Below are 12062 nucleotides of genomic sequence, written 5' to 3'. Positions count from 1 at the left end.
ACATTAAAAATAGTCTATCCATTATATGGCTCAGTAATATTCCAACAAAATCATATGCCATAACTTGTTAGGCAATTTCCCAATTGATGGATATCCTTTCAATTTCCAATAATTTACTACCACAAAAAGAGCTTCTATAAATATTTAACACGTATGAATTATTTTCCTTTTTCCCTGATCACCTTAAGAAAATGAATGGTAGTATTTCTAGATCAAAAAGTACACAAAGTGTTATAACACTTTGGACATAATTTCAAATTGCTCTACAAAATTGTTAGATCAGTTTGCAGTTCTACCAACAGTGTATCAGTCCCCATTTTCCCATACCAACTTCAATTTTTGTCATCTGTCACTTTTTTATTTTATGTAATTTTATAGGTTTGAGAACAATTTCATATAAGTTTTCAAATGTTTTTCTGAAACAATCCTGAACATATATTTCTTTCTTTATTTTTAAAACATATTTTTCCTCAATTATATGCAAAATCAATTTTAACATTAGATTTTTTTAATTGAGTTCAAAAATCTCTTTCCCCTTTCCCCTATTCCTTTTTCCATCCCTCACTGTGAACACTTCCCTTTTCCTGAGACGGGAAGCAGTCTGACATAGATTTTACAAAATATTTTCTTGAAATTAATCAAAAATACTAAAATGAAATATAGCATGTTTTGGTATGCCTTTTAATTCCATTAGTTCTTTCTCTAAATCCTAATGGCATTTTTCTTCATAAATCTCTGGTATTGTATTGATGAAAATAACAAGGACATACATAGGTGTTCATCAAAAGATACTGCTGCTACTATGTACAATATTTTGATTCTGCTCACTTTATTTTGCATCAATTCATGTTTTTCCAATTTTTTTAGAAAATTTCCTGCTTGTTATTTCTTATATCACAAGAGAATTCCATTAGAGTATATGCAATGACTCATTCAGTGATTCTGAAATTCATTTCTTTTGACAATTTATTAATTGGAGAGTGACTATACTTTTTTATAAATTTGAATTATTTATTCATATATTTGATCAGAGACTTTTATCAGAAATACTTGCTGCAAATTTCCCCACCTCTCAACTTTTTTTTTTCTAATTTTGGTTGGATTTGTTTTCTTCTACTAAGGATTTTAATTTAATATTAAAATCACCATTTTATGTGCTGTAATATTCTATCTTATTTTTCATTGTAATTTCTTCTCTTATCCATTCATCAGAAAAGTAAACTATTACATGCTTCTGTTATTTATTTATGGTATAACCCTTTTTGTGAAATCATGCACCAATTTTGACCTTATATTCAAATCTGGTATGATATATTGTTCTATACCCAATCTTTGCCTTTACATTTTTCAATTTTACTAAAACATTCTGTCAAATACAGTGAGATTCATCAAATAATAAATTATTTTTTTCATTTATTACTATATATTTTTGTATGTACTCTATTATGCTCATTTACCATCTCATTTCTTAGCCAGAACCATATTTTCTGAAGGATATAGATTTGTTTTATAATTTGAGACCTGCTACTCATACATCTGATTCCTTCACATTTTTTCTTTGATTCCCTTGATGTTCTTGATTTATTATTTTTACAGATGATTTTTCAGAACGGTTTTTAAGTTCTATAATATAATTTTAGGCAGTTTCATTTGTATCAATTGTCCTCATTATATTGACTTACTCATGAAAAATTAATATTTTCCAATTCTTTAGATCTGATATTATTTGTGTGAACAATGTTTAATTAATTATTTTTTATAGTTCCTGGGTTTGTCTTGGCTGGTGCACTACTAAGTATTTTATATTGTCTATTGTTCATTTAAGTAAACATTATTTTTTTCTATCTCTGCTGGAATTTTATGGTTACATATAGAAATAATGATGATATATGCAGGTTTATCTTATATCCTGTTACTTTGCTAAAGTTCTTAATTTTTTCAACTACTTTTTAAGTTGATTCTCTTAGGAACCTCGGAGTATACCATTATATTACCTTTGAATATTTATGATTTAATTTCTTCTTTGCCTATTCCAATTCCTTCCCTTTCTTTTTCTTCTCATTTCTATAACTAGCATTTCATATACAAAATTAAATAATAGTTTTGATAATGGGCACCTTTATTTCAGCTTCTGAAAGGCTTCTAGGTTATCACCATTACAGACCATACCTGCTGATGGTTTAGATACCTATTATTTATTTTAAGGAAAGTGTCATTTATTCCTAGTAATTTTAATAGTAGGGCATTATATTTTATCAAAAGCTCTTTCTGCATATAGTGAGATAAATATTATTTTGTTTGGTTTTGTTATTAATATGGTCAATTATGCTGACATTTTTCCTAATATTGAATCAGCCTTGGATGTCATCTGGTCCTAGTGTCAAATCCTTTTGATACATTGCTCTAATATCCTTGCTAGTATTTTATTGAAAAATGTTACTTCATTATTTATTCCTCTATATCTTTTCTTTTTTTTCCCCTTGCTCTTCCTGGTTAAGTATTAGCAATGTATTTGTGTAATAAAAGAAGTTTGGTAGAGTTTCTCTCTTATCTAATTTTCTCAATAGTTTATATAATTTTGGAATTAATTGTTCTTTAAATATATTTCATAGAATTCACTTGTGAATCCATCTGACCTGAGGAATTTTTTCTTAGGGAGTTCATTGAAGACTAGTTCAATTTCTTTTTCTATGATGAAATTGTTTAAATATTCTATTTCCTCTATGAATCTGGAGAGTTGTTATTTTGTAAATATTCATCTATTTTGCTTTGCTGTTAAATGATCAACTATTAACTTATAAATGAGTAAACTAGTCCTGATAATTGCTTTTAATTTGCTTCTAAATGATGTGGAATTCATCCTTTTTTTTTCCTGATACTGGTAATATGACTTTTCTCTTTCCGTTTTTGAATCATATTAACCAATGTGTTTTTTTTTTCCTATTTTTTTAATTTAAAACCAACTTTTTGCTTTATTCATTAATTCAATGATTTTTTTTACTTTTAGTTTTATTGATCTCACCTATAAATTTCAAGATCACTAACTTGGTGTTAAATAAAGGGTTTTTAATTTTTTTTTTACTTATTCTAACTTTCTTTTAGTTTTATGCCCAATTCATTGTTCTATGATTCTTTATTTTATGATTTAATTTCTTATTTTCTTAATTTCTAAACGTTTAGAGATAGAAATCCCCCCAAGTACTCCTTTATCTGTATCCCATAATTCTAGTATATTGTTTAATTGTTGCTATTCTCTTCACTGAAATTAATGACTATTACTATGATTTTTTGGAACTACTTATTTTTTTGAGAATTTATTTATATTTAAATTAATTTCCAATTATTTTCAGTTGTTTTTCAATGGCCTTTTATGGGATGTATTTTTATCGCATAATGATATGAAGAAAATGAACTTAACATTTCTGCTCTTCTCTATTTACTTCTGAGCTTTTTATGTTCTGAAGGTAGGAGTCACAGACGTGACATCTGAAAAAAGTCAAATTAAAAATAGATTTTATTAAAAGAGAATGGGAAGGTAATTACATCTTGATAAAAGGCAGTATAGGCAAAGAGGAAATATCAGCACTCATCATGTATGCACCAATGGCATACCATCCACATTTTTCAAGGAGAGACTATTGCAATTTAAGGAGGAAATAGATAGTAAAACTTTACTAGTGGAAGAATGGAACCTAATTCTATCAGATCTAGATAAATGAAACCAATCAATGAATAAGAAAGAGATAAGATAAGTGAATGAAAACTTAGAAAAAAATGGAGTTAATAGATATATAGAAAAAATAAATAGGCATAAAAATGAATACACATTCTTTTCAGAAATACATGGTACATTCACAAACATTGACCATGTACTAGGGCTTAAAAACAATGCAAAAAAGGGCAAAGAACAGAAATAATAAATGCTACCTATAATTCAAAAAAATAGCAATTAGTAAAGGTACAGAGAGAGGTAAATAAAAAAAATAAATGACATAGGAGATAACAATTAAATATAGTTTTGCATTATCAATGAAATATATTTGTGAAGAATAGAACTCATGGGGAATTTTATAAAATCCTTTTAAAAAGATAAAGCATTTAAAACAAAGCAATAGCTTTTAATTAAATGTTGCATCTCATTTCACATTCAACATAAATTTACAGTCATGTTTTACATTAAATCATAGCTCTAATTCATTAAAGTAAATGAAAATCTTTGGTATTAAATGGCAGCATGTGCGATCTGTGGTAATCTTAGTAGTAGAATCAGAACAATTGTACTCTGATAGGTTATTCAAATCCTAACTCTTATGATAGGACACATCTGATTTACTCTGAAGATAGCTGATTTAATGCCCTATGTTTAATTAACTATGTGTTTTATAGTGGAAAGGGAGCTTGTACTTGACTTTAGAAGTCATGGATTGTTCCCTTCATCTCTCTGTATGACTGGAAAATGCCATGTCTCTTTTTGAAATTTTTGATCAATCATTTGTAAATTGGCATTGATAAGATTTGATAATCTATTTTTCAGGGATTTTTTTTAAATCCTAAGAAAATATCTAAATAAGACTCTTTATCATATGTGAATTAATTCCCTTATTCAACCAACAAATAACTATCTTTTGCATACTCTAAACAAAAACAGGAAGCATAGTTTTACTGAAAGAAATAGAAAGACATAGAAGAAATATTTCTTTCCTAGGAAAGGTGTAGAGAGTAATAAAAGAGATAATATTTTTATAAATGCATTTCTCCATAAGATAGAATGTTAAGTTGCAACAAAATATTATGATAAAATTCCTATGGAAGTTAGGAGGAAGGAAGGAATTTTTTCCTGCTTAATGTCATGAAAATTACTTACTGGAAGAACCTGCAGTAAATTGGGTACAGAAGAAAGAGTAAGCTTAATAACTCCAGTGTTAAATGAGGAATAATATTTCAAGTAAAAGTTAACAGTAGGAGTAAACTTATAATGGTGGGAAAGGACATAAGGAATTCTGGGATGTGTGAGTTGTCCAAATTATCTAACATGTATATTAAATGAAAAAAAAAACATTTAACCTTAAACCAAGAAAAAATGGAGTTGCGGGGGTCACTCCTGCTGAATATAACATGAAAGCTAAGCAGAAAGAGTTGATTTTTTAATGGGATAAGGGTGACTGAAGAAAAACTACACACAAACAAGTGCCAGCTGATCATCCACCCTCCCCTATTGCACCAGACTGAACCTCAGACAAATATCTTGAAGACCTAGACCCTGATGGTAGCCCTTAGTCAGGTCTTGAAGTCCATAGCAGTTAGTTCTTTCAAGCCTACTGCTATGGTGAAGACCTACCCTCATGGAAAAATAGCTGCTTCCAGTGCAGATCCCTCCAATACAGAAGCAGAGTAGAGAGAAGGAGTAACTTTTAGAATTCTCTGTCCATAGACCAAAAAAAAAAAAAAACCTCAGAAAATGAGCAAACAGCAAAAGAAACACTTAACACTTGACAATTTCTATGAGGACAAAGAGTAAAACAGAAAATCAATAGGAGATGGAGAAACATAAGCAACCACATGCAAAACTTAAAAAAATGCAAATTGGCCTTAAGCTCTGGAAGAATTCAAAAATCAAAGAAAACATGTCAAAGAAAAATGATAAAAAGAAATTAAAGCAATGTTAAAAATAGTAGCTTCAAAGTAAAATCGGTCAACTGCAAAAAGACACAAAAATTCAATGAAGAAAAGAGTACCACTTAAAGTAGAATGGATAAAATATAAAAGGTGGATCAGAAGTACATGGAAGAAATTCATTTTTAAAAATTGGAATTGGGCAAATAGAAGCTAATGACTTTATGAAAAATCAAGAAATAATAAAAAGAAATCAAAATAATGAAAAAAAGAAGAACACATCAAATATCCCATTTAAGAAAAAAACAAAAACAAAAACAAGTGAACTAGAAAACAAATCCAGGAGAAACAATTTAAGAATTAGTGAACTACCTAAAAGTCATGACCAAGTAAAATTCCTAGGCATCATATTATAAGAAATTATTCAATAAAACTGCCCTGATGTTCTAGAACAAAAAGATAAAATAGAAATTGAAAGAATCCACAGATCGCCTATTTTAATAAATTCCCAAATGTCAAATTCCAGGAATTTTGTAACCAAGTTCAAGAGCTCCCAGGCCAAGGAGAAAATACTGCAAGCAGGCTGAAATAAAAAAATCCAAATATCATGGATCCCCAGTTTGGATTACACAGGAACTGGTAGGTTACCCATTGAAGAACTGGAAGTCATGGAACATGATATTCTGGAAGGCAAGGGAACAGTGTTTACAACCAAGAATCACCTACCCATTAAAATTGACTATATATATTTTAATTGACTATATTTTAAAGGAAAAGCATAGACATTTAATAAAACAGAATATTTCTAATTGTTCTTGAAGAAAATACCAGATTTAAACAGAAAATTTGATTTTCAAATAGATAATCCAAGAAAAACATATAGAGGTCAATAAGAGAGAGAAAAAAATGTAAGAGCTTCAATGAGATCAAATTGTTTATATTCTTAAATGGAAAGATGATGGCTCTAACTCTTATAAATTGTTATCATTATCAATTAAAAGAAATATAGATAGATAGATAGATATATAGATAGATAGATAGATAGATAGATAGATAGATAGATAGATAGATGATATAGTAGTAAGCTTTTTAGGTTCTTCTGTTAAAAAAAAAAACCTATAGGTGAAAAAGAGGATTGTACTAAAGGAGGTGGAAAAAGAAAAATAAAATTTTGTAAAATATATCACATAAAGAAGGTGAGGAGGGGAAAATACTATTAAATTGAATGGGAAGATGAGTATGGCGAAGGATAATACTTAAATCTTATTCTCATTGGAATTGGCTCATAGAGGGAAGAATAGCCAGATTCATTGGGGTATAGAATCCTTTCTTAGCCTATAGATAAGAAGGAAGGAAATAAGAAAGGGAGGTTTGGTGGACAGAAATAATACAAGGGAGGGAGAAGTTTGGAGTTAATTGAAAGTTCTTATATAGAAATAGAAGGTGAATAAGAAGGATGGAAGGGAAAGGGGTATAATATAAGTAAGGGGGATTGTGGGGAGTGACTAAAATCAAAACACTGGTGTGGAGGTAAAGAGTTAAAGGGAATAGGGCAGGATTAAAAAAGGAAATCAAAATGGAGGGGAATTTACAGAGAGTGATCATAACTGTAAATGTAAATGGTATGAACTCACTCACAAAATGCAAGAGGATAGCAGAGTGGATTTAAACCAGAATCCTATGAAATGTTGTTTACAAGAAACACATCTGAGGCAGGAAGTCACATATAGAGTAAAGATAAAGGGATGGAAGAGACTCTCTTGGGATTCAAATAAGATGGAAAAAAGGAGGAGTAGCAATCATGATCTCAGACAAAGCTAAAGCAAAAATAAATATGATTAAAATTCCTATTGAAAACACTAGAAAACATAGGAGTAAAAGGATCTTTCCTAAAATAACAAGTAGTATTTATTTAAAACCATCATAAAGTAACATCTGCAAACTATTACTTTTTAAAACACAAAAACAAACTCAAGATTTTACTGTAATTTACTTAATGCATAACTAAAACTTCATTAGCTATTTTAAGGGAGTTTTCATTTAAGAAGGTGTTTACATTCAACAAAATGTCCTGTCAACCAGAGGAAGGCACATGCCTATTCTAAAGATGTAATCCATTTACTCATGCATCAAGTTTATGTTACCCATCTTCCCCCCACCACCCTGCCTTTTAAAACAAACAAAAAACCTAATGATACTACTTACAATTTATAGGAAATGTTCCCTTTGCCAACTCAACTTCAACTGAAAAGTAGGTTGATCCCCTCCCCATTCTCTATTCCTAAGTGGATGAGAATAGTATTGAAGAGTGTTATGCCAAATCCAACACACATTACTGGTAAGTAGTACATACCAGAGACAGGTTAGTAGCAACAAGGAGGGCTGGTAAATAGGGGTTTTTTTTGGGATGTTCACCCCAAAGCTTATATCCCATCAGTTCTCATAAGGATGATATTATACCCACAACCCTTAGTTTAATATTCACAGGGTCTCTTTGAAATCACCTTTAATTCATCGTCTTCTGACAACTCATCTCTGGGTTCTGGCTGAAACCTACCCTATGTCTTCTGTGACTTGCTTATACATGAGTCATGTGAATTTCCAAAAGGATCAGGAATGAGGCAAGGATGCCCATTATCACTTCTATTATTTAATGTTGTAATAGAAATGCTAGCTGTAGCAAATAAAGGGGGGGGGAAGAAAATGAAGGAATTAAAGTAAGCAATAAGATAAATAAACTATCACTCATTGAGGATAAGATAGTATATTTATAGAATTCCAGGAAAAGAATTAAAATTTATGAAATATTTAAAAACACTAGCAGTTGCAGGATACAAAATAAACCCACATAAATACAGCATTTCTATTTATTCCCTAGAAAACTCAGCAGCAAGAGTCAGAAAAACTCCATTTAAAAATCACTCTGGACAATGTAAAATAGTTAGAAATCAATTTGCAAAGAAAAATACAGGAATAATATGAACACAATTACAAAACATTTTCCCATGAATAAAAAGATATCTCAACAACTGAAAAAAAAACATGAATTGCTCTTGAGTAGGCCAAGCTGATACAATAAAAATGACAATCTTTCACAAATTAATTAATTTATTCACTGTCATTCAAATTACCAAAAAAATCCGTATTTTATAGAACTTTAAAAATAATGAAAAATTCTTCTCAAAGAAAAATAGGTCAAGAATGTCAAGGGAACTAATGAAAGAAATGTGAAAAGTGGTGGTGTAGAAGTACCAGATTTTAAAATGTACTATAAAGCCATCATCATCAAAACAATCTGATACTGACTAAGAAAGAAAAGGATGGATCAGTGGATTAGACTAGGGATAAATTACTTCAACAATCCAGTGTTTGATAAACCCCCTAATCCAAATTTTGGGAAGAAGGACTCACTATTTGATAATAATTGCTGGGAAAATTAGAAAATGGTTTGGCAAAAATTTAATTTTTTGGTATATTTTTAGAGTTTTACTTCTATGAGATTATTTCTTTACAGAAATGAATAATATGGAAATAGCTTTTGCATGAAAATACATGTATAACCCAGATTGAATTGAATGTCAGTTCTGGGAAGGGGTTGGGAAAAAATGAAGAAGAGAGGGAGACAATATGCATCATATGACTTTCGTAAACTTATGTGAAAATTTATTAAAACGAAATAATAAAAATAACTTTTTTAAAACTGAATTAAATAAATTACCTTTGTCAGACAATCAATATGCTTTTGTGAAGAGCCTAAATAGTACATACAACTATATTAATTTAAGTATCCAATGTTTTTTAAGTAAAATTAGAAAGAATGCTCTAATATGTATTTAATGAAATTGGAAAACAAACTTAATGATGTCTTTATAAAGACAAAAGATTCTAGGGATTAGAGATTCCCAAAAGATCACTGAACTCTTAGATACTCAATGTTTAATGTATTTAGTAAATCATTTCTTTCAAAAAATCATCATGTAAATTCACATAAATGGATAAATTGTAGAAGCAATAATGAATAGGACTATCCCAAATCATTCTTCTTAACATATTCCCATTTGACTTTCCTTTTGCCATTAAATTAACTAATCACCTTCCTGGAGTGAGATTTTCATGCTTCAAATAAAGGTTGATTAAAGATTAGTGTGTATGGTAGCTGGTCACTCATTTCATAATTACAACTCTAAGACTGTGCAGATGAATGAACACTGCCTATAATACTGAATATTTTAAATGCTTGATTTATTCCCTCACTCTATATGAGTCTGAGATTGCACAGCATGTTTACATAGGTTTTATATCCTCGATGTACTATTCTTAAGCTCTCTTAAGAGAAATATCATCCAAACTACCTTTGAGTGTAAAGATTAAAATTTAGGAGAGACTGGGGAGACTGAGACAGGTGAGGCAGGTAGAAATTAGTTTCTCTCTGCAAGAAGTATTATATTTTTAGAGGTTTATTAAAGGTTAAAGATTACAGAATATACAAGTAAAAAACATGTGCCAAGGCCAGAGGCCTCCACAAAATAACCTCACATAATGCAAGAGACATGCCTGCTCCAAAACGGAAGTCCAAAAAGAGCCAAGAGAGCCCTCTCAAAAGCCTTTTAATCAGCTTAAATACCTTCTCAATTTCAGCACATGTGAGATTACAAGGCATTCTGGGGAAGTGGAGCAAAGGCTCGTGGGGATTGTAGTCCTGTATTCGAATCTATTTTTTACATCCCTCTGTGTGATCATTTTTGGAAAAATTAAATTTTCCCCAAAAGGATCATAAAAACATAATAAACTTAAAAGATTACAATAGTGTGAGGATAAGAGAAAAAAGAATAAAACCAATAATTGCTGAACACATTGACAAAAAGCCTTTAGGGGGCAGTCCCCTTTGGCATAAAAGTATACATACAAATAAATGTTCAATCAACCACACCCAAAGTTCAATTTTGTGCAACTTGTGATCTGGAGGCTTCTTCATGGTGGCTTCTCCAACAGTTCAGGTCTGGATTTAGAGAGGTAGCATCTTCTTTACCTAAAATTCTTCTCAAAAGGAATTTAAACTTTGCAATTTAAATAATGATATTTTTTTACATTCCCCCATGTTGTGGGTGATTGAAAGTTTCAGAATCAGTTAGGGATGCATGGCTGAGGTATGAGGTATATGAATCAATTGGCAAGAGATATTAAAAAGACATCAGAAAATCCAAAAGAAAAGAAAAATTTCTGGATGAAAATATAGACTATCAAAATCTTATGTGTAAAAATTCCAAGTAAAAGAAAAATACATCTATAATAGGTCCTTCAATCTGGGCCCAATCAAAATGATCTAAGCAATGATGCATTTACCCAGTAAGTAGCCAGGACTACAGAAAGGTACCACATTATGGAAGGCAGAAAAGGGGACCAGATTATATGAGCCAAGGTTTGGGGATACTCATCTGTATCTTCAGAGTGAGTGTGGACACAAGGAAAGCCTATGTCAACACATGTCAAACATAGTAACCTCGAGTCTTCACACTAGGTTCAAGACCTTTGTATTGGCCTAGAAGTGCATCAATCCATCCTGGATTTGCTTTTCTTTGGCCCTGTGAAATGGCTCTTGTGTGTATATCTTGTCCTGGAATCAGACAGAATCATTAAGCCAAGTCCCATAATTTATTTAAATAATTAGTGGCATCATTTTTATAGTCACAAGATTTTTAGGGCATGCTTTAGCAAATGTATTTCAAACTTGTAGCACTGAAAAGTCAAAAAGTTAAAGAAAATCTTAATGCTGGTGACATGTGCTTCAAATATAAAAAGGAGAGAAAAAATAAAAAAAAACTGAAAAAGTATATTGCACATGCAAGAAAAATATAATAAAATTCTTTTAAAAATTCCAAAATATAGCTTATAATCATTGACACTGTGTCAGCTAAGAAAATAAAGATTACAAGGCTTTCTCAACAAAAATGAGATCCATTTCCTCTTTGTATCTGGCCATGATCACTGTGAGTAGAAGGCAAATGAATTGAACAAGGTTAACAATTTTTTTCATTTTTAAAAATACAGTAGTACAAATATGTAGTTACCAAAATCCCCAAAATTCTCAATAGCCCAATTAATTACAATAGCAAACAAACACACTTTCACATTTCACATAAGTTGCTGTATGGCATTTTTAAAACCTATGAATTGATGGACATTTTTCACAATTTTTACAAATATACAATCTTTCAACCTTGGTATTTAAACATATTTTTTAAAACAAAGTAAAATGCATCTTGGGTTAAGAACATAATCAAGAAATCTATATATCATTCTGGTGCAAGTAAAGTAGTGAGCTGAAGAGTATAAATTAAGGGGTACTCCTTTTGGAGGCTTTTAGGGATACAAATGCCCTGAGATTAACTGCCCAACTTCCATTCACATATTTAGAAATGCGGGAAGGTTGGGAGTTATAAAATGTATTT

Source organism: Monodelphis domestica, chromosome 3, assembly GCF_027887165.1.
Source record: "Monodelphis domestica isolate mMonDom1 chromosome 3, mMonDom1.pri, whole genome shotgun sequence".
NCBI lineage: Eukaryota > Metazoa > Chordata > Mammalia > Didelphimorphia > Didelphidae > Monodelphis > Monodelphis domestica.
This window is presented reverse-complemented; position numbering follows the sequence as displayed.